The 21,563-nt window shown below is 44.3% G+C and overlaps 1 protein-coding gene across 13 annotated transcripts in view; it reads right to left on the bottom strand.

Annotated features, from left to right (window-relative positions):
• Positions 1 to 21,563, bottom strand: part of CELF4 (CUGBP Elav-like family member 4) — a 996,171-nt gene that overhangs the window by 455,715 nt on the left and 518,893 nt on the right. The window lies entirely within an intron of this gene.

The raw sequence follows: 21,563 nt of genomic DNA, 5'->3' as shown, positions 1-21,563 counted from the left end.
GTTCTTTCTTGCTGGAGCGGATGCCTGATAAACAAATGTCCTTTTTATAGCTCCCCTTCTTCCTCCACTATACCCTTCTCATGGTTTGGAGTCCTACCTTCAGCCACTAGAGGAGATAGTGCCCAGCTAGGTCCTGAGGCTTCCACCCTCTCCCCGCTCCCAGTCCTGTTGATTTCAGCTTTCTTGGGGCTGGCCAGGGAGCCTTCCCCAGATGTCACTCAACTCTGTTGCTGCCTTCTGTGACTTCAGGAAAGAACCATGGGTATGTCTACACTGCCACCCTAGTTCGAACTAGGGTGGCAGTGTAGACATACCCCATCTGAGCAGTGTCTCCGGACAAACACCCACCTCTGTGTAATCTCTCACTCGGGACTGACTTTTGCTATATCTCTTTTCGCAAGGTCTTCAGTGGTGAGGGATCCATGGAGTCAGACTCTTGAGCAGGCATTGCCAACAGGGCTGTGTGTAGGACACAAGAGAGGGAACCTTTCCCCTGCTTCCCTTCCTGGTTCAGGTCCACTGCCCTCACCAGTTCATGTAAAGTTGTGGTGATTGCTCAGAATGTCACCTGGAGGATTTCTGGGTAAGAAGCTTATGCAAATGAACCCTCTCCATAGCCATTTCACAAGAGATGATGGCAGAGATCTCCTTCCCCTATTGAGTGCCTGTCTTCTTTTCTCTTGCTCATAAAGAGAACTTCTAACCCTCTACACCTTCAGGCCAGAGAACTGACACGAGTAAACTACTCTGGCTGGAGTCTAGATACTGGATTCTGCTCTGATTTGCCCATGGGTAAATCCAGAGTGACTTTTTAAAACTTACTGGTTAGTTACTTCAATGTAACTGAAAACAGCAAAACCCAACTCTCCCTTCATTTGCTTTTTATTATGGCTCCTAGATGGGAGGGAGGGAGGGAGGGAGGGAGGGAAGAAAGAAAGAAAGAAAGAAAGAAAGAAAGAAAGAAAGAAAGAAAGAAAGAAAGAAAGAAAGAAAGAAAGAAAGAAAGAAAGACCAGTAATGTGGTAGGAATCTGGAAAAAAACGCCATTGATTTTTTTAACAACAACAGAGAGGCATGGAAGTGGAGAAAACACCCACCCACTCACCCACATGTGCAAATATATACACAATAAAACTATGAGGGTTTTATACAAAGAGAGGAAAAACCTGACTTTTTATTCAGGAGAGATCATGGTGCGATTCCAAATTGTAACCGCAAATATTCTCTTTTAAGACACGGGTAAAGAAAGAATAAGAAAAATCCACTTTCTAATATTCATGAAAAGCAATAACACTGACTTGACCTTGGTTTCTAGTAGCCACTCACTGAAATACTAGCTGCCGTAGTTCTGGTGCCAATGTATGGGCGTTTTCCAGTTGTCATTCCATGCTGTCCTTGAAAGAATAGGGTATTTTTTTTAACTCCACTGATCTGCTAAGGTTTATAGCCAAGGTATATCAGCTCTACATCAAAAAACTCTGACAGAGAGCTTCACCCATAGGTTGCATACCATATATGAAACTCTACATTGTCTACACTTCCATACGCTCATGCACACACATTCTGTTATACTAGGCATTTGACGTCTGTGTGGAAAAGCACAGCCATTTCAGAATTAAAGATGAAGCTCCATTTCTCCGGTGCTTACACAGAGTGTCACATATTTGGATTTTTGAAGGCCACTTCAGAATGTGCTGCCCGCACTCTGAGAATAATGGCACAAATGCTCAGGTTCTGCATGACAAGTCTCGGAACTACCGAAGCAAAAGGACAGATGGAGTATGAAGTTTCATGGGGTAGTAGTCAGAATTCACTGGTGTGGTGTCCTGACAGGTCTCCTGCTCCATCTATGATGAAAACCATTTGGCTGTGTGCGTGTGCTTCCCCTGTGTGTTGTGCTGACTTGCGCAAATAGCCATCACGGCAGACTCCGAGAGAGCCCCCAAAGAGCACACGATCAGATAAGGCTCAAAAGTACCCAGCCAGGTTTATTGTTAAAGTACAATAACAGCTGTTGGAAGACTCTACCGAATCACTGTGCATATGTATCCCCTGACAATGGACAAACTCAGTCAATGCCTGGATAAAGACACTGCCCCCTTGGTCGGACAAAGACAATTCTTTGGGGAACACTTTTATATGCAGGTACAAACAACTTACACATCACACCTGACAACTCAGGTTGCCACCTCTTGTTGGTTAGATACCACCCATTACCTCATACAAGGGGGTTCAATCTTGATCGATCATGCTGTCACTTTAGACCCTGTCCTGAACCTGGGTCGGTATATGTCTGTTATTTGCAGGGAGGCAGTTGGTACCGAGAAGTTTATTCACAAAATGTTCTTTTATGACATTTCGGAATGCTTATTTTCTGTGCCTGGCACCCTTTAGTGCTTTATGCCCTTAACCCGGTTTATACTAAATTCTATTAGCAAAGCCTGCTTCTGGCTTGCAGCTTATCTTTTGCTTTATTTGAGCAACGTGTTGCCCATTGTTCCTAGGCCTCAGGCCTTATACTACCTTATACTAGGCCTGTGATCCATATCTCAGGCCTCCTCATCTTACTATGCAGAGTAGATGCTGGAGCATGTTAATAGAATGAAGACATCTTTGTTTCTGATTCCATAATAGGGCGAGCCATTTTCTTTATTCAGGGCAAAGCACTGATGCTAACATGACATAAAGATAAGGTATATCTTGTACAGTTAGTGGCACCTTTAAACTTCAGGCTCTAATAGTACTTCCATTCTCCAACAGATGCAACTCTTCATCCACTGCTGAAAAACAGCCGCCTCTGGGGCTATGTCTACACTACAAAGAAAAGTAGGAAAAACCGCAATTTGCGTATCTTTTTCCACTTTTTTTCCAAAAGAAGCTTTTCCGACATTTTGCCCATCTACACGGGACCAAACGTAGGAAAACCCCCCTATTTTGGAACATCCCTTCTTCCTCGTAAAATGAGGTTTACAGGGATGCCGACAAAACGCGTCTGCTTTTCCGAAGTTTTTTTCAGAAAAGCAGACACGTTCCTTGGACATGGTAGAGCTTTTCCGGGATTCCGCTGGTATCCCGGAAAAGCTCTGCATTCTAGATGGGTTGCAACAGCTATTCAATGTTATGCAGTGACACTGCCCCTTGGTTTGGGACAGGAAGTGAAGAAGAAAACAAGCGGGCCAAAATTCCTGCTGGTTGGAGCACTGTAGAAGCCAGTGGAGATGACTCTGTTTACAACAGCTGAGAATTTAGTCCAATCTCCAGTGAAAACTATGAGGAACCAGAAGGAAACCTATAGTGGATTTTTGCCATAATAACCATTTCTACTCAAAAAGTGCCACGGGATTTTTACTGGTGGGATGTTGCACCAGATAGTTAGCACCTCTACTAGCACAGCACTCCCCCCCCCCACACACACCTCTGTGTGGAAGTGATATTCCAATGACATCTCCAATGACATCCAGTCAATCCAGACTGTACGATGTAAAGGTCTCCCTTCCAAAGAATGGGCCTGCTGAGCTGAGGCCACCACGGCCCAGGGTGCCCACGACTGCGAGCGTGTTGATAGCGAAGCCTTAGAAGCGGAGAAGTGCTGTTCCTAAGCGTGCCCTTCATTTTAAAGGGCAAGGCTGAGGCTTCAAGGGGCTGGATAATTTCTCTGAAGCAAGCTCGTGTTTGCGCTGCAGGGTATTTACTGTTCTGAAGCCTGCTGGCATTTTGGTGTGGGAGGTGAAAAAAGAAAAACCAAGCCTTCAAAAGGAGCTTTGAAGGCATGCGACTCAACCCAGTGTGCGTTGATGGGATCCGAGCTGGCCTGAGCGAATGCCTTTTGTGCCCACCAGGCAGCTGCATGCGGGCTGTTCAGCATTTCCACAGCAGCGGTCCAGAGAGACTGTCACTAGCTCACTAGCGGTGACAGCTTCTCGTTGCTCAGTGGAGCTCAGGATTGGGCCCGGCGCCTGTTCAGCTTTACAAGATCTTTTCCCTCGCAGTGGTAGTGCAGAGGTCTTCTTCTGCTACACTGGCAGTGTCCTAAAGGAGACATGGCTAGGACGGGCCATTATAAAACCCGCTTTCCTTACATTCAACAACCAATTGACATCAGAAACTAATGGGACCCTTCCAGCCACTCAATTAGCCTCATTAGCATTCTGCTCATTTCCCCCGCCCCGTTGGTCTCTAAGGATATGTCTACACTAGCCCCCTAGTTCGAACTAGGGAGGCTGATGTAGGCATTCAAAGTTGCAAATTAAGCCTGGGATTTGCTGTCTGGTGGTCAGCATGCAGCTCCTTTCAAATAAAATCACACAAGTGTTGGACTGGGATATACTTTTGGGCTGTGTCTACACTGCGCCCCTTTTCCGGAAAAGGGATGCAGAAGAGACAAGCATGAACACGGCTGCCACTTTTTTCCGGCTTAGGGCTTTGCCGGAAAAAAGCGCCAGTCTAGATGGGGATCTTTTGGAAAATAAAGCCTTTTCCGAAAGGTCCCATATTCCTCTTAAAATCAGGAATAAAGGACCTTTCGGAAAAGGCTTTATTTTTTTTCCGGCAAAGCCCCGAGCCGGAAAAAAGCGGCAGCCGTGTTCATGCTTGTCTCTTTTTTGAGGTGAGGAGACCACCTTTACATTTTAGCATCCTGTCTTTTCACTAATTGACATTGGGAACAAAGTGAACTACAGCAAAGCCCGTGAGTGATTTTATTCCTCTCTTAGTTACAAACTCCAGCTATGGATTTTCAATCTTAATTGCTTCTAAAAACCCTGAATTAACCAACATCCAAGAAACAGAAATGTGCGCATCTTGGCATCTGCATTCCCCTTTCCATTCCACTGATGCTAATGGCAGCTACTGTGGCATTTCTATCCATTAACACAACACAATGCAATCTTTGTCCTGAAGCGTTACCACAGTATCAACACATTCCACACCCAGAGAAGAATATGCCAAGGAAAATGATTCTTTCTTTTCACGTTCAGAAACTAATGTGTTGACTGGAGACGGGCCGAAAAACAAACTGTAGATCTGAATTGCCTTTGAATACTGGGAAATTGCTCATAACCTCCATTTCCAGCTTTACAACAGCCCAAAAGAAAAAAAAAACAGATCTAAATAGCCTCAAATCTGGGGAAAGTTTGCCTCCAGGCCTGGATCTTCAAATTGACAGCGATGTTCAATCATAATTACAGGACAAAACAGGAAGGGGTGGGTGAAATGGTTGGGAAAGACATCCACTTTTTCTGTTATATCTTAAAATTAGACCTGGATAGGAGCACAAAAAAAAAAAAGCTAAATCACCCTCATTATGCCAGGAATTTCTAGCCATCATATAGGACAGCAGGACAAACAGTCACATGTGAATGGCAGTCTATAAGTATCACGTAATCGATGGCTAGTTTGCGGGTTCTTGTGTTAGACAGGTCTGAACCAAAACCCCAAGTCGCTGAAACTTGGGGTGTCCAAAGTCCCAGCTCAGAACCAGATCCAAGCTTTGTGGATTCTTTTTCAATAGATCTATCCCTCTTCTATTAGACCCATCCGGCAGCATCCATGCCTTCTGAATCACTCAATAGGACAACAAGGACTTGGCCTTAATATTGTTGCCTTTCCCTTTCTTTCCCCTTTCCTGTTATTATTTATCATGTCTTTTACAATAGCACCTAGAATTCTCAACCAGCACCAGGTGCTGTACTAATGTACAGACAACACGTCCCAAGTACATGGGACGAGAAGGGAGCTTCTGGTCCATCAAGTCCAGTCTCCTGCTGTAGCAGTACTGCCCAGCTATCATTCTACTGACAGTAGCAACACATGGGCCTTCATCAATTTCACAATGCAAAGCACATTCAATCTGCTGGGTTCTCAGCCACATTGCATCTGGTCCCTCCTCTCTCTGCTTGAGGTCAAGAAGTGCCTCTTTTGGGAGACATCTTGCACTCATGCAAAAAAAAAAAATTCGGATATCTCCTGAGCTGGATTTCCCTGTCCCAGATTAAATGGATTTTGGGTACATCTCTGAGAGCAATCTGGCATGAATCAGGGAGACTAAGTTGTCTGTATACAAAGTAGAGAGAAGGATAGAGAGAGGTTCACTCAAGTTTTAAGTATCTAAAAGAAAGAGGAGGGGAAATTGTTTTCCTTGGCATCTGAGGACAGGACAAGAAGAGATGGGCTTAAACTGCAGCAAGGGAGGTTTAGGTTGGACGTTAGGAAAAGCTTTCTAACTGTCAGGGTGCTTAAACACTGGAATCAATTACCTAGGGAGGTTGTGGAATCTCCATCACTGGAGATATTTAAGAGCAGGTTGGATAGACACCTGTCAGGGATGTAAACGGTACTTGGTCCTGCTGTGAGGGCAGGGGATTGGACTCGATGACCTCTCGAGGTCCCTTCCAGTTCTAGGACTCTATGATTCTATGATTCTAAGTTTGTCTGTCTAAGGCACTCGTGTGGTTCCCATTCCTAGAGCACCTCAGAGTCCTTACAACACTCCTATGAGTTAGGAAAGCTCCAGTTTTTTCAGGGTGAGAATTGAGGGGCAGAGAAACCGAGCAATTTAACGACAGTCCCACAGGAAGTCTGTTGGATTGTGGACTTGCATTTAGATCTCTGAAGTCCACCAGAAGTTCCCAAAACACTAGGCCATCAGAGCAAAGGGAAAGAGATGTAGAAAGGTAAGAATAGTACCAGGATATGCAGCAGCTTAATCAAAATCTTTACAACGCTAGGACTCCCAAGGCCCGGGCATGGATTAATGTCATCAGCATTGGTATAAATAAGGTGTCTGGCTTTAATTAATAAATAATAGGCTGCAAAGCTAATCCCCTTCTGCTAACTCCTTTCTAAAGGTGCAATCTATTAATCACATGTCACTGCCAGCCTGGTCACTGCTTTTTTTTAGATTTGAGATTAAAAAAAAATGCTAGAAAGAAACGGATCCTAAATCAGTCAGGGCAAATGAATAGCATCACCAGCTCCACGATCCATTGCTGATTCCAACCTTTAGCGACAAACTTCTTCCCCAAGGAAAAATACAATGTGTTGTGTTAGGGTACGTCTAGACTACCGCGTTTCGTCGACGGAAGTTTTGTCGACAGTATCTGTCGACAAAACTTCCGTTGACAAAGAGCGTCCAGACACATTGAGTTCTGTCAACAAAGCAAGCTGCTTTGTCGACAGAACCCTGTAGTCTGGACGCAACCCTACAGGCAATAACACCTTCTGTCTACAGAACTCTGTCGACAGAAGGTGTTATGCCTCGTAAAATGAGGTTTACCAGCGTCGACAAAACTGCTGAGTTCTGTCGACGTTATGTCGACAGAACTCAGCGGTAGTGTAGATGCTGGTATAGTTTTGTTGACAAAAGTCCACTTTTGTCGACAAAACTCGGTAGTCTAGACACACCCTCAGTGAAAGTGAAGGCTTGTGATGTTGTTAAAGGTCAATGTGTTGCTAATGTCTGAGACACGAAAGCGTTCCCGGTTAGATGGCCAGGTAGAGCCCAATGTGATGCACCATTTTGTCACCAGGGTTCCTTTCTGACTCTAGCTAGTCTTGGCCAAAAGTTCCAGTGGGAGAGGATGGGGACAGCACACCTGTCTCTGCTGAGTTTGTAAATAAACCTTCTGGGAGGGAGGAAAAGCACTGCACAGACATTATCATTGGCAAGTGGAGAGGGGGAGAGCACATCAGGGGTGTTAGTTAGGGGCGTACAGATAGTTCGGAATAGCTTGCTAGTCCGAACTATCTAGCCCGTGCCGCGTGTAGCCGCGCGGCACGGGGTTCGCACTAGCCGGCTTTTAAAAATGGCGGCACCAGCTTTATGCTAATGAAGCCCGGGAAATTCAAATCCCGGGCTTCATTAGCAAGTTCGGTATGCATACATTACCCCCCTAGTTCGAACTAGGGGGGTAGTGTAGACATACCCAGAGAGGTTCCGTAATCTTTCTGTGCCTTAGTTTTCCTATCTATAAAATGGGAATAATACTTCCCTTCCCTACCATGCAAGAGTATTGGGGCATTTAATTCACCAGTGTCTGTAAAGTCCTTAAGATTGTCAGATGGTAAGGACAAAGGGCTGGTGGGAAAACACCAATTATTTTTCACAGGAACTTCTGAATAATCTTGGGTTTTAAATTTCCCCTGGAAAATCATTTTTGCTTATTTGATGAAAAACTACAACTGAAAATAAAGATTGTTTATGGAGGAGCACTTTCTATAAAGCATTCACATTTTTTCAAATAAAATACCGAACATCTTGAATGACCGCTGAACCCCAAACCTGAATATTTACACTGAAAACTTCCTATTTTCACTGACAACATATTTTGTTGTCGCTTGGGCTTTTTGGTTCATTTGTTTGTTTATTTTATGTTAACCAGGACAAATTTTGACCAAAATGAAGATTTTGAGGGGGAAAATGATACAGCTTTAAATGTTATACATGTTTCAGCAATAAAATTTAATCAAAATATGGGCTAGATGTGATGAGTGTGAGAAAAACAATTAGAGAAATAGTCCATCCAAACTTGTTTTGATCTCCCAGTGGAGCAAGAAACTCCACAAGAGTAATTTTCTGGCTAGATTGCTTTATGCTTTAGTCAAATGCAAGTTTGACTATGTCATGCAGGAGGTCTGACTAGATCAGTGTTTCTTAAACTGTGGGAGGTGTGCTGTAAAGAACAACAGAATTCAAAAAGGCAGATGATTTTCCCCCAACCTTTTTTTTTTTTTTTTTTTTTTTGCGCAACAAAAAATCCTTGGTGTTTCTCATAAAAAAATATTGTTTGGTGTTCCTTGGTCTTAAAATGTTTAAGAAACACTGGATTAGCTCTACCACCGCATTTCTCATCTTTTTTGATACCAGGGCCCAGCTTGCTTGCTTTCCATACTGTGTCAGAGAGATCTCAGGGACTGGATGCTGAGAAACTCTGACCTACAGATGTCATGTTCCACCAGTTCAACTAGAAATACAGAGAATAGCAATGTTCTGACCCTTCCAGTTATAGTCCTGGCCAAGAGCAGAAAGCACAGTGTCATGTGAACATAAATGTGGACGAAACCAAACTGGTTTTCAAAGAAACATTTTGATTCAGGCCTGGTGGGGGTAGAAGCTATCACTCAGTTCTTGCCTGATGCAAAACCAGTCTCCCTATTATCCCGAATCAAAAATCAGGTTTCCTGTCATGTCCAGAGATGGGTCTTTAGCCACAAGTTTAGCTCAAGAAATTGATCCAAACATTCTAGGGGAGAGGGATAAATTCAGCATATCACAGACATGGGAAAACAACCACATTTGGATCAGGATCTGAGCTTCCCCACAGTTTTAGGGCATTCTCACACCTTGTGCCTTCTCTCCAGCTGCTCCAGTCCTCACGCTTGAGTGGAACTCCCTGTAAATATCCACGACTCTACCTTATTATTGTCCTTCACAGCCGTTCTTAAATCCTCCTTTGCCATGGCATCTACAAAAACTCAACAAAAGTTAGGTAGCTAGTGTGTGTTGAGACCACAGCCTCTCCTACTGGCTGTTTCTGTCATAGTCTCTTTGTGCTCCCTCGTCTGTCTCCACATATTGTTTCTGTCCTTAGACTTAGACTGTAAGATCTTTAGGGAAAGGACCATGTTTTTTGTTCAACGATTGTACAAAACACCTAGCACCAAGGAATCCTGTTCCATGGCTGAGGCTGCTGGACATTACTGCAATACAAATAACATAACAATAATTCCAATCCAGAGCTTGGGTTTAGACCAGTGTTTCTCAACGTGGTCCATAAAACCACTTTGAGAAACCTGTTAACAGGCCACGCCGGTTTGTTTACTTACTGGTGCTGTGGTCACAGAGCCTCGCAACTCCTACTGGCTCCCTTTCACCATTTGCAGCCCAGGGGAGCCATGGGAAGCAGCATGGGTTGGCCCGTTGCTTCCCACAGCTTCCCTTGGCTGAAACGGTGAAACAGAGTCAGTAGGAGCCACGAGGATCTGTGGTCGCAGAACCGGTAAGTAAACAAACCGGCCCAGCTAGATAACAGGTTTCTCAATGTGGTTTCCTGGACCACGTTAAGAAACACTGGTTTAGACCCATCTCTAATGAAGCCTTATTTAAATCACATCATTTTCATTCCATCTGGCTGGGATTCCTGGGCTGGTCTCCCATCCCTTGTCCTTGTTATCCATACTTAAAATAAAATAAAATAATGAGCATCAGGAGAAACAAATCAAATGTGTTTTACATTGTGGCAGCATAATTTCAACTTAATTGAATGGCTACTTGCAAGCTTCAGTGTTTGTGGTTTATAATCAATGCATCTGGCCAGTCTGCAATGACTCATGAGATGGATAAAATAAAGAGTTGGGGAATTAATTACCAGTCAGACAACATTTTCATGGGCAGGAGGAACTGTGCAGGTCATGGATTCCTACGAAATGCATTCAACATTCCAATTAAAAAAAAGGGGGAAAAAGAAACACCACTAAGGACTCACTCCTGACCTGATGCATATGAATATCTTCACTAATCTTCTCCAGAGGGGTAGCTGAGTTAGTCTGTAACAGGAAAAACTTAAAAAACAACGAATAGTCTAGTAGCAACTTAAAGACTAACAAAACATGAGCTTCCGTGTGTCATCTGAGGAAGTGGGTTGTGCCCATGAAAGCTCATGGTGCCATCTACATGTTTTGTTAGTCTTTAAGGAGCTATTAGACTATTCATTGTTTTTTAAGTTTTTTACTTAGAGTAGTTCCACTTAGCTACACCACTGGAGATACTGTAATTTTGCACTTTCAGTGTAGCCAAGTGGGGTAAGACACTAAAAATAATGGAACAAAAAATGGCAACTGACTTTAATGAGAAACTGACCAGTTTACTTTCATTGTCCAGACTGAATGGGATGCAAAAATGACACATCAGTAACTAAAACCTTCCACAGTGAACAGAAACTATGATTATTAGGATCTTTTCAGCGTGGATAGTGCAAGGTGCTTTATAAAAAATACAGGGGAACAATATGTGATTTCGTGAGTCAAGAACTCAATGTCTCTAATGAGACCTAACTCACTCAATTAACTTTTACTGGCAGTAAGAATGGGTAAGTTCACCCCTTCGTTGTTAAGGCTAACCTAGCTTATTCCCTACCCGCTTTTGAAAGCTGTGCATCATTTGCAGATCTCAAAACACCTGACAAAAAGCAGCATCATTGCGGACACTGAGCCACTGGAACAGTGGCTCCCAGCATGCCTGAGACATAAGCAGTGATAAGAAAGCAGGTGGCATGATTCCCAGCCTATCTGATATCTGAAATGCCTGGACTGCCTTTGGATGAAAGTAGCACATGATGCTCACAGTGCTATCCAATTTACCAAGGAGCTAGGAGGGCTACATTCTAAACATCTCGTCATAGAATCATAGAACGCTAGAACTGGAAGGGACCTCGAGAGTCATCAAGTCCAGTCCCCTACCCTCACAGCAGGACCATGCACCATCTAGACCATCCCTGATAGATGTTTATCAAACCAACTCTTAAATATCTCCAGTGATGGAGATTTCATAACCCCCCTACGCAATGTATTCCAGTGTTTAACCATGTTAACAGCTAGGAGGTTTTTCCTAATGTCCAGCCTAAATCTTCCTCGCTCAATTTAAGCCCATTGAGTTTTCTCCTATCCTCAGAAGCCAAGGAGAACAATTTTTCTCCCTCCTCCTTGTAACATTCTTTTAGGTGCTTGAAAATGCTACCATGCCCCCTCTCAGTCTTTTTTTTTCTAAATTAAACAAGTCCAATTCTTTCAGTCTTCCTTCATGGATCATGTTTTCCAGACCTTTAATCATTTTTGTTGTTCTTCTTTGGACCTTCTCCAATTTCTCCACATCTTTCCTGCAATGTTGTGCCCAGAAGTGGACACAGTACTCCAGCTGAGGCCTAATCAGTGCAGAGTAGAGAGGAAGAATGACTTCTCGTGTCTTGCTCACAACACTCCGGTTCATGCCTCCCAGAATGATATTTGCTTTTTTTTGCAACGGTGTAATACTGTTGACTCACATTTAGCTTGTGGTCCACTCTGACCCCAGACCCCTTTTGGCACAGTCTGCATCAGATTTTTTCAAACTTGGCTTGTGTGGTCACCAAGGTAAGCAACTGGTGGGCCTGTGTCCCTAGCCTGGGAGACTTTCAGTTCCCATTGGCTTCAGTTCACTGTTTCCAGCCTACTGGAGCTGCAAGGCTCCATAGCTATGGACATGTTAAAAACCCGGTCTAGACAGTTAATTCCTGTTTAGTATAAGCGAAACAGATTGTCCTCCTTTAAGTGCAGTACTTTGCATTTGTCCTTATTGACCATCATCCCATTTACCTCAGACCAAAATGAGTTTACATACGCTCTGCTGAACATAGAACAACTGAGATCTGCAGTGTAGGCCCCAAGGGAAAATATTTTTGCCCTATGACACTTTGTGAATCTCAAAACTTGTTATAAATCCTGATCCTGTGATCTATGATCTGAACATGTATCTGTCATTTGTAACTCAGGGGAAAGACTCTTCCATCATCAAACACCCACTGCCAGTTGAGCCAGCTTTAAGAGTGGAGGACTGAGATGGTCTTATTTTAAATCGATCGATTCTAAATCTCTTTGCAAACGACAGAGGGCCCTGAGAATGGTTCAGACATCTGGTGTCTGCGCCATATGAAAATGCGCTTTTAATAAAGAATGTGGATCACCTAAGAAAGCTAAGGGATTGGACCCATGCCAATGGCTGCTATGAAGAAAGATGTGGAGAAATTGGAGAAGGTCCAGAGAAGAGCAACAAAAATGATTGAAAGGTCTAGAAAACATGAGCTACGAAGGAAGGCTGAAGGAATTGGGCTTGTTTAGTTTAGAAAAGAGAGGACTGAGAAAGAGACATGATAGCAGTTTTCAGGTATCTAAAAGGGTGTCACGGGGAGGGGAGTGGGAGAAATTGTTTGCCTTGGCCTCTGGGGATACGGCAAGAAGCAATGGGCTTAAGCTGCAGCAAGGGAGGTTTAGGCTGGACATTAGGAAAAACTTCCTCACTGTCAGGGTGGAATCAATTGCTTAGGGAGGTCGTGGAATCTCCATCTCTAGAGATATTTAGACAGACATCAATCAGGGATGGTCTAGATGGTGCTGGGTCCTGCCGTGAGGGCGGGGGACTGGACTTGATGATCTCTCGAGGTCCCTTCCAGTTCTATGATTCTATGATTCTAAGAACTAAAGTTCATCTTCTAATGGCCTGAATATCAGAACAATAGCATGGAGCAAACCCAAGTATTCCTCATCGAGGGCCCACTTCTGCAAAGTTCTCCAGCACATGCCTAACCATAACATAGGAATAGTTCCATCAAACAAAGTTATCTTAGAATTGGAAAGAGTTTAGAAAAGGGCAGCAAAATAATTAGAGGTTTGGAACAACTGCCATATGAAGAGAGATTAAAAAGACTGGGACTTTTTGACTTAGAAAAGAGGAGACTAAGGGGGGTGGGATATGATAGAGGTCAATGAAATCATGATTGGTGTGGAGAAAGTGAACAAGGAAAAGTTACTTACTTGTTCCCATAACATAAGAAGTAGGGGTCACCAAATTACATTAATAGGTATCAGGTTTAGAAAAAACCTAAAAGGAAGTACTACTTCTTGCAACACATAGTCAACCTGTGGAACTCCTTGCCAGAGGATGTTGTGAAGGCCAGGACTTCAACAGGGTTAAAAAAAGAGCTAGATAAATTCATGGAGGATAGGTCCACAAAGGGTGGACCCATCCAGGATGGGTAGGAATGGTGTCTTTAGCCTCTGTTTGTCAGAGGCTGGGAATGGATGATTGGGGTGGGATTGCTTGATGACTCTCTGTTGTGTTCATTCCCTCTGGGGGCATCTGGCATTGGCCATTGTGGGCAGACAGGATACTGAGCTAAATGGACCTTTGGTCTCACCCAGTATGGCCACTCCTATGTTCTTATGCTCATTGACTTGACTTCGGTGAGACTACTCAGGTGCCTAAGTCAGGCCCACGCTTAAATATCTTACTGAATGAGGGTCCAAAACCACACACTTCTGAGTACGTGAGGACTGGGAGTAACTTTCGTGGCTGTGACTATCAGTCTTTAGAGTCACGGAAGCCAGGCACTAGCGGGAGACATAACCATTGTCATGAAGCCAGGGTGGTACTTTCAGACTTGGGGTCTGGACTCAGGTCCTTCTTTAACGATGTCTGTGTTAAACTCACATCGTCTACAGACCTACCCAGCCAGGACCAGGATGGTGCTTCCAGAGCATGCCCAAAGCACCTGCTACTTGGGTAAGTAAGACCTTGGCTCTGTGGCTTAGACAGCATGGAAATGTTTTGCTGGCACTTCTGTGTTTCTCTGACAGGGGAAAAAAATCACATCCCTTAGCCAACGTAGGAGGCGTCACAATCAGGCCTATAGGTCCCCATATGGACACAATCAGGCCTATAGGAGAGCTTCTGTCCACTTAGATAATGTTGTTTGGGGAAGTGGTGTAGCTATGGCAACAGACCTGTTCCTGTCAGCTTACACTCCATCTCCACTAGGGGGCTCTGCTGGCAAAGCTATACTGACAAAGGCACTGTAGCATAGACAAGGCAAGTTTCCAGGGGAGGTTAAGGGAAACCATATATCTGCCAAGGAGGAAGCACGGATTACGAGCAGAATCAAATCCAAGCAGCAACAAATGATAGGAGCTATCACTCAGTTGTGGGGCCCTGGTGGTAGCAACTGCAGGAGAGAAGTAAGAGTGCTTTGCATGTAGTCACTAGCATTTTCTGAAGGAATTAGTGCCTTATAATTAACGCTTCGCTTTGCTTGGTGGTACTTTTTTAAAAACATGGATCCAGCCTCAAAATGGATTGTCATTCAGGATGCTAAGATGTCCTTTTGGGTGGGAGGGAAACGAAAGGATGGAACTGCTTTCCATCACCTTTGGATTGGCACAAACGCCACCACCTCTGCTGTGTCACGTATCAGAAATCTGCCCACTATCAAACCTGTTTGGTCTCTAAGAAGGCACACAAAGTTTGCTTTGCATAAATCGAACAATATTATCGGCAATGATTAGTGAGTCTTTTGGGCATGAATATGGCCTCTGAGGACTGACATTACAAAAACCTGCGGGCAGATATGGAGCATTCATTATCTAAAACTTTTTTCAGTGCAAAAAGTTGACTTTTTCAGCAAATATGCTGCTGTTTCTAAATTGTTCCTATTTTAATGAATGTATTCAGTTTATTTGCAGAAGGGAGAGTTCTCCGTGTTCCATATTCATGCTCAGAAAAAAAAATTAAGTCTCAGGTGAACCAAAAATAGATTTACTGTAAAATAGCTACTCCAAAATAAATAATACACAAAAGAAAAACAGCATTTGGTCATCTTTTAAATATAGGGTTTTTTTAACCGTCTCGTTCCTGAACCTTGTGATCCACAAAGGAGCCTCAATGCTATTAAAGATAACAGATTCTCCTTCAGCTCAACTAACAAGTTGCATTTTGGGGATGAGAGATCCTGTATTCTAGTCCCCACTGTGGAAATAATACCTTTTGTACAGGTATAGCACAGTACCTCTTGTATAGGTATAAAAGAATACCTTAACGGTATCTATCTATCTATCTCTTGTTTGTTTCTAAATGACCCAATTCCTATGAAGATGCTTTCAAAATTCTAACCATAGTCTTGTATTGGTAAATTTTGAGCAAGAGACAAGACCTCTCTCTTGAGCACTGAAATAAAATAAAATAAAATAAAATAAAACTTCCACTGTGCCTTTTGATATTAAAAGGAAGGCTGCTACAACCATAATTACAATTATACCTCAGATAGCAAAACATGTAATAACAGGTTTGCTTTTCCAACTGTTTAGGGAGCCAATTCATTAGCAGCCTTGTTCATCTACGCGGATTGCACTTATTCAGCTATATGATAATAAAACACACATCACTTCCAATAAAGGGAATGCGTTTGCTATTGATGTGCTATAAACAACTATACAGAGAGGGGTTATTACATCTCTGTGTAATAACAAGCCAATTAGAATGATGAGCGAAGCCCTGGCAATAAAGTTAACGCACAAGGAGTGATTATACTAATGCAGTCTAACTGGTCTGTGCCATAAATACTTTGCAAATTAATTGGGGAACATGTCTATAAATGCATTATTAATGCTGTATAATAACTCATTGACAAGCAACCTTAACATTACAAAGTTACCAGGATTGTAATGTGTCCCCAAGTTCAGCTATGATGTCAAGTTGTGTGTACAGAGGTGGAATTTTAGAAAATTAATTTTTTTTCACTTGAACTTTTATTCCCTCCCTCTTCCACCCCTTCCTGGTAGTTAGCTATTGTCCTGTTGTTAAAAAGACCATAAATGTCACTGCCCACTATCTGCCCACTATCAAACCTGTTTGTTCTCTAAGAAGGCACACAAAGTTTGCTTTGCATAAATCGAACAATATTATCGGCAATGATTAGTGAGTCTTTTGGGCATGAATATGGCCCCTGAGGACTGACATTACAAAAACCTGCGGGCAGATATGGAGCATTCATTATCTGTATGAATCGCTGGCTGTCATTGCTTGGCATATCTGAAAGGTTGGCCATTCACAGCCCCTATGGCCTAGTCACATGCACCTTATTTTCCTTCTGATTTGTATTATGACAACACCATGGGATTGTCTTCATTTACCCTGCGATTGACGCTCTGGAGATTGATTTCCCGGAGTTCAATTTAGTGAGTCTAGGAAAGACCTGCTACAGTGACTGCTGATGGCGCCCTCATTGACTCTGGTACTCTACCGGAGTAAGGGAAGTCAATGGTAGAATTTCTCTTGTCAACGTCCCGCAGTGGGGACACCACAGAAATTCAACCTAAGGTTCATTGACTCATAGCGGGAGTTGTATATTTTAGGTTGGCAGTCTCCCATAATGTAGAACTGGCCCTAGATTCATCAGCTGACCCCATAGTGCTGGGAGCTGTGCACACATGAAGTCTGAGGCAGTCTCTACTCATCAAAAATTATTAGGGGTGGGGAATTTTTTTTTGGGTTGGGGGCCGCTGTCTCACAGAAAAACCAGTTGGAGGCCGCACACAAGGGAGAAGGAACCAAACTCTCACTAACACGGCCCGGGGAGGAGGAAGCTCCACATCTTGGGGGCTGAATCCAGGCCTGGGGCCTTAGGTTCTTCACCCCTGATCTAAATAGAGAAGTAATACAAAGGATGGGAGGTCAGGTGAGCAAGTGAGTGGCAGCGCTGGGAATAGGATCTAGGTCTCTTAAGCATGTGGTACATTGGACAATGCTGCCTCCCCAAGTTCTTATAGGCAGAGCAAGGGTATCTACACACTGCAGTTAAAAACTCACAGCTCACCTCACGCTGGCTGGCGTGGGCTTGAAGGGTTTGAGCTAAGGGGCCTGTTAACTGTAGTGTCAATGGTCATGCTTGGGCTGGAATTGGGGCCCTAGGATGCAATAAGATGGAGTTTGGGCTGCCGCTTGAACCCAAATGTCTGAACCACAATAAAACAGCCCCTTGGTTCTTTCTTCCTCCAGTGACAGGGTCTAGCCATGAGTGTTTAATTGCAGTGAAGACATACCCTATGCACCGCCTGAAAAAGCTACTTCCAATACATGGAAATTCCTTTTACTCTTTTAATATTTGGTAAAAATATATATATTCTCCTGAGTACATGCAGCTTTGATATACCAGAAAATTATGGTCTATGGGTCTGATCCCATTCCCATGGGTAGGAATCTGTCAATTTCAGTGGTGATCGAATGCACTCCTATGAACAAAACTGCCGTGATCACAAGATGTAGCTTGAGAGGCGAGTGGAATGAAATGCACGGACCATCACACTAATCCAAGCAATGCATCAAAAGACAGGAGCTCTGCAGGCAATGTTTGCCGGGGCCTGCTCTCTCAGCCATGATGTTTCAAGGGACAGCGAGGTACCACTGGCAGCCCAGAAAAGAATCATCAAGAGACATCCGGAGCGAACTGAATAACTTACATACACGGGTACCTGCTTGCTCTTGTGTTTAGCTCGGTTTTTAGAATCTGATCGTGCTTCTTGAGCGAAAGCTCCCTCCCCGGACCGAGGATCTTAGATTTTTACATCAAGAAGGGAGATGTTTGTTGCCCACTGACCTTAATCTAAGTCCCATGGAAAGCTACATGTGCCATTAGAAACAATTTCTGTTCAAAATGGGAAGTTGGGTCAGGCTTATGTTAACGTTACAGGGAAAATAGCACACAATCTCCAACTTCTTTCCAGTAAAGCGGGTCTACTCCATCACTCAATGCCATTGAAGGAAAGATTCCCTCTGATTTCAGTGGGTTTCAGAACCAGAAGTTTCAGTCTTTTTCTAGTGGGCTGATTAAGCAATGTAAGGTCTAACCCTGGTCCTACCTTTGTCTACATTGCATCTGGGAGGTGTGATGGAAGCACCTGGAGACACACCACTGCTATTTCTGATCTAGTAGCCATAGCAGTGATGCTGTGGCAGCATAGGGGGCTACCTGGGCTTACCCTGCCCACCCGGGCTCCTGGGTACATAGACACACACAGCCACAGTTTCACTGTTCATTGAGCTCGTTTTGGTCTCACTAAATCACACTAGTTTGGATCTGTCTACATGGGGTGTCCTCACATCTCTCAATTGCCTAGTACGCGTGCCTTTGGGGTGGCGTGGGCAAGTCACTTAGCCTCTCCATACCTCCTTTGTGAAACACGAGGGGAGTCAAGTGTCTGAAAAACGCCGCGTGTCATCACAGCACTCAATAGCTGCCAGCCACCAAGAGCCAGGCTCTGGATTTAAACATGCTCTCTGCAGAATGACACAGCTCTGCCACAATCCTCTTTAGTGCTGTCCCCACTGTATGCCCCGCAAATGCAGCTTGGCACAGGATCACTCCGGGAGCCTAGCATCATTATATTAGCTTCTCCCTTCATCCCTCTGCGCTGTTCAGAAGACTATTAGATTATCTTTAAACAGACTTTTCCTGATCTTGTTTTCTCCCCATCGTGCAGTGATACTGCACCTCAGCACCCTGTAACTGCTTCGTACTCAATATGCAAATAACAGATAGCGGTTTGGGTTCGTCCCTTTCTTTTTTTTCCCTCCGTTTTGCAAAAAATCCTGATTTGGGGAAAGTGTCAGGAGCAGGAGATATATGGGAGAAAGCAGATGCCGTTCACTAACACAACTGGTACCTTTCATCTCAGACTGGCTACGTCTACACTACTGGCTTTTGCTGGCTGAGAGTATGCTAATGAAACGCTCATTAGCAACTTCTCGTGCTTCATTGGCATAGTCTCTACCTGAGGTTTTTTGCCCAAGAGGTTTTTGAAGCATAAGGATCTTGCGCAAAAGGGTTTTTTTTTTTAGCAAAACAGATCTGTCTACACTGCGAGTTCTTGCACAAAAACCTCTGGGCTGTGTCTACACTGGTCCACTTATTCCAGAAAAGCGCGCCGCCAATGTAGACGCGCTTTCCCGGAAAAGCGCATCATTATAACGGTAACTCCTGGACCAATGTAGACGCTCTTTTCCCGGAAATACTTATAACGGAAAACTGTTCCGTTTTAAGCATTTCCGGAAAAAGGTGCCAGTGTAGACGTAGCCAAGAGCCTCGGGCAGAGATTATGCAAATGAAGTGTGAAAAGTTGCTAACGAGCACTTCATTAGCATACTCTCTGCTGTCAAAAGCCAGTAGTGTAGACATAGCCATAGTGTAAGAGAGTCAAGGAGATTTTGTTTACATGGATATAACCTGTATGTGGATCCTGGGAAAATTGAGGCCTATAGATCATAGAATCAGAGGGTTGGAAGATACCTTAGGAGGTCATTGAATCCAACCCCCAAAACACTGTAGAAAAAAAAAAAAAAGCTTAGCCAGTCAGTACCCAGCCTGTAACAATGCTTGGGATTCTTCCGTCCCAAGCGCAAGACTCTGCACTTGTCCTTGTGGAACCTCATCAGATTTCTTTTGGCCCAAACCTCCAATATGTCTAGGTCAGTCTGGACCAGGGCTAGGCAATAAAAAAACAACAGCCCCTAGGGTTCATCCCTGGCAGGCCATAGCCACTATGTTTACCTGCACCTATACCGGTATCAGAGGATCACAGCTCCGGTTGGCTGCGAATCGCCATTCACGGACAATGTGAGAGGTGGGAAGTATGGTGGCCTGAGTGCAGAGGCGCAGGTAAACATAGGGGTGGAGACCCGCCAGGGACTAACCGTGTGGACTGGATCTGGCCTGCGGGCCGGAATTTGCCCACCCCTGAACTAGACCCTATCCCTACCCTCCAACATATCTACCTCTCCCCCTCGCTTAGTGGGAAGTTACATGCCCAAGACCCGACAGCATGTGGGTGACAAAAAGAGCTATAACCAGAACTACTGACAGTTCTTCATCCCTATACAAAGCGACAGTAACTGGTTCCTCGGTGGAAGTCATGTCTAGTGGTTAGAACAAGAGACAGGGCGGCCCTAATTCACTGGATGGACTTGGGCAAGTCAAGCGCCATGCCTCAGTTTCCCTTTGTGTAAAAGGTCTTTGTGTGAGCTCATGGAAGTTCCATGAGAATTAACGACTCCCATTATGCCCTTGAGACCGGCTGAGCTTAGATCTCCCTCACTGTGCATAACAAATGTGATTCCCTGGCTCTCCTCTCAGTGCTTCCCTTTTCCGCCCATAAAGCTCTGCATGAGTATGGGGGTGGCAGTGGTGGTGAAGAGGGAGTGGTCATTCTAAGAAAGGAGTCGGTAGGCGAGATGTGGGCAATCAGGTCCATGTGTGAAATCACATGGACAAATGCAAATTATTCTTTACTGTCATGGCAGTATTCCACCAGCACACTCCCAAATGTCCTGTTCACCTTAGAGTGAGCATGGCACTATGGGTAGCTGTAAAGGTATCTTACCCAAAGAACTAGGATGAAGTAGAACCAGAAACGATGAGGGGGCTGGAGCACATGATCTACAAGGAGAGGCTAAGGGATTTGGGCTTATTTAGTCTACAGAAGAGAAGAGTGAGGGGGGTTTGAGAGCAGCCTTCAACTTCCTGCAGGGGGGTCCAAAGAGGATGGGGAGAGGCTGTTCTCAGTAGTGACAGATGACAGAACAAGGAGCAATGGGCTCAAGTTGCAGTGGGGAAGGTCTAGGTTGGTTATTAGGAAAAACTATTTCCCTAGGAGGGTGGGGAAGCACTGGAACGGGTTCCCTAGGGAGGTAGCAGGATCTCATCCCTATAAATTTTTAAGGCCCAGTTTGATAAAGCCCTGGCTGGGACGATTTTGTTGGGGTTGGTCCTGCTTTGGGCAGGGGGCTGGACTCCATAAGCTCCTGAGGTCTCTGCCAACTCCTGAGGTCTCTGCCAACCTTGAATCTATGATTCAAGTACTAGGAAAACTAATTAGTTTGCTAGCCAGGCTGCTTCAAAACGATTTGATGGAAAGGAATCTACCCCCTTGCCCCTCTATTTTCCAGCCAGTGATTACAGGGAGACTATTCTGATTTGAGGGGCAGCTGCCTC

Source organism: Pelodiscus sinensis, chromosome 6 (genome assembly GCF_049634645.1).
Source record: "Pelodiscus sinensis isolate JC-2024 chromosome 6, ASM4963464v1, whole genome shotgun sequence".
Lineage (NCBI taxonomy): Eukaryota > Metazoa > Chordata > Testudines > Trionychidae > Pelodiscus > Pelodiscus sinensis.
Note: the sequence above shows the minus strand (reverse complement) of the source record. Positions and strands in the feature narration are given on the sequence as shown.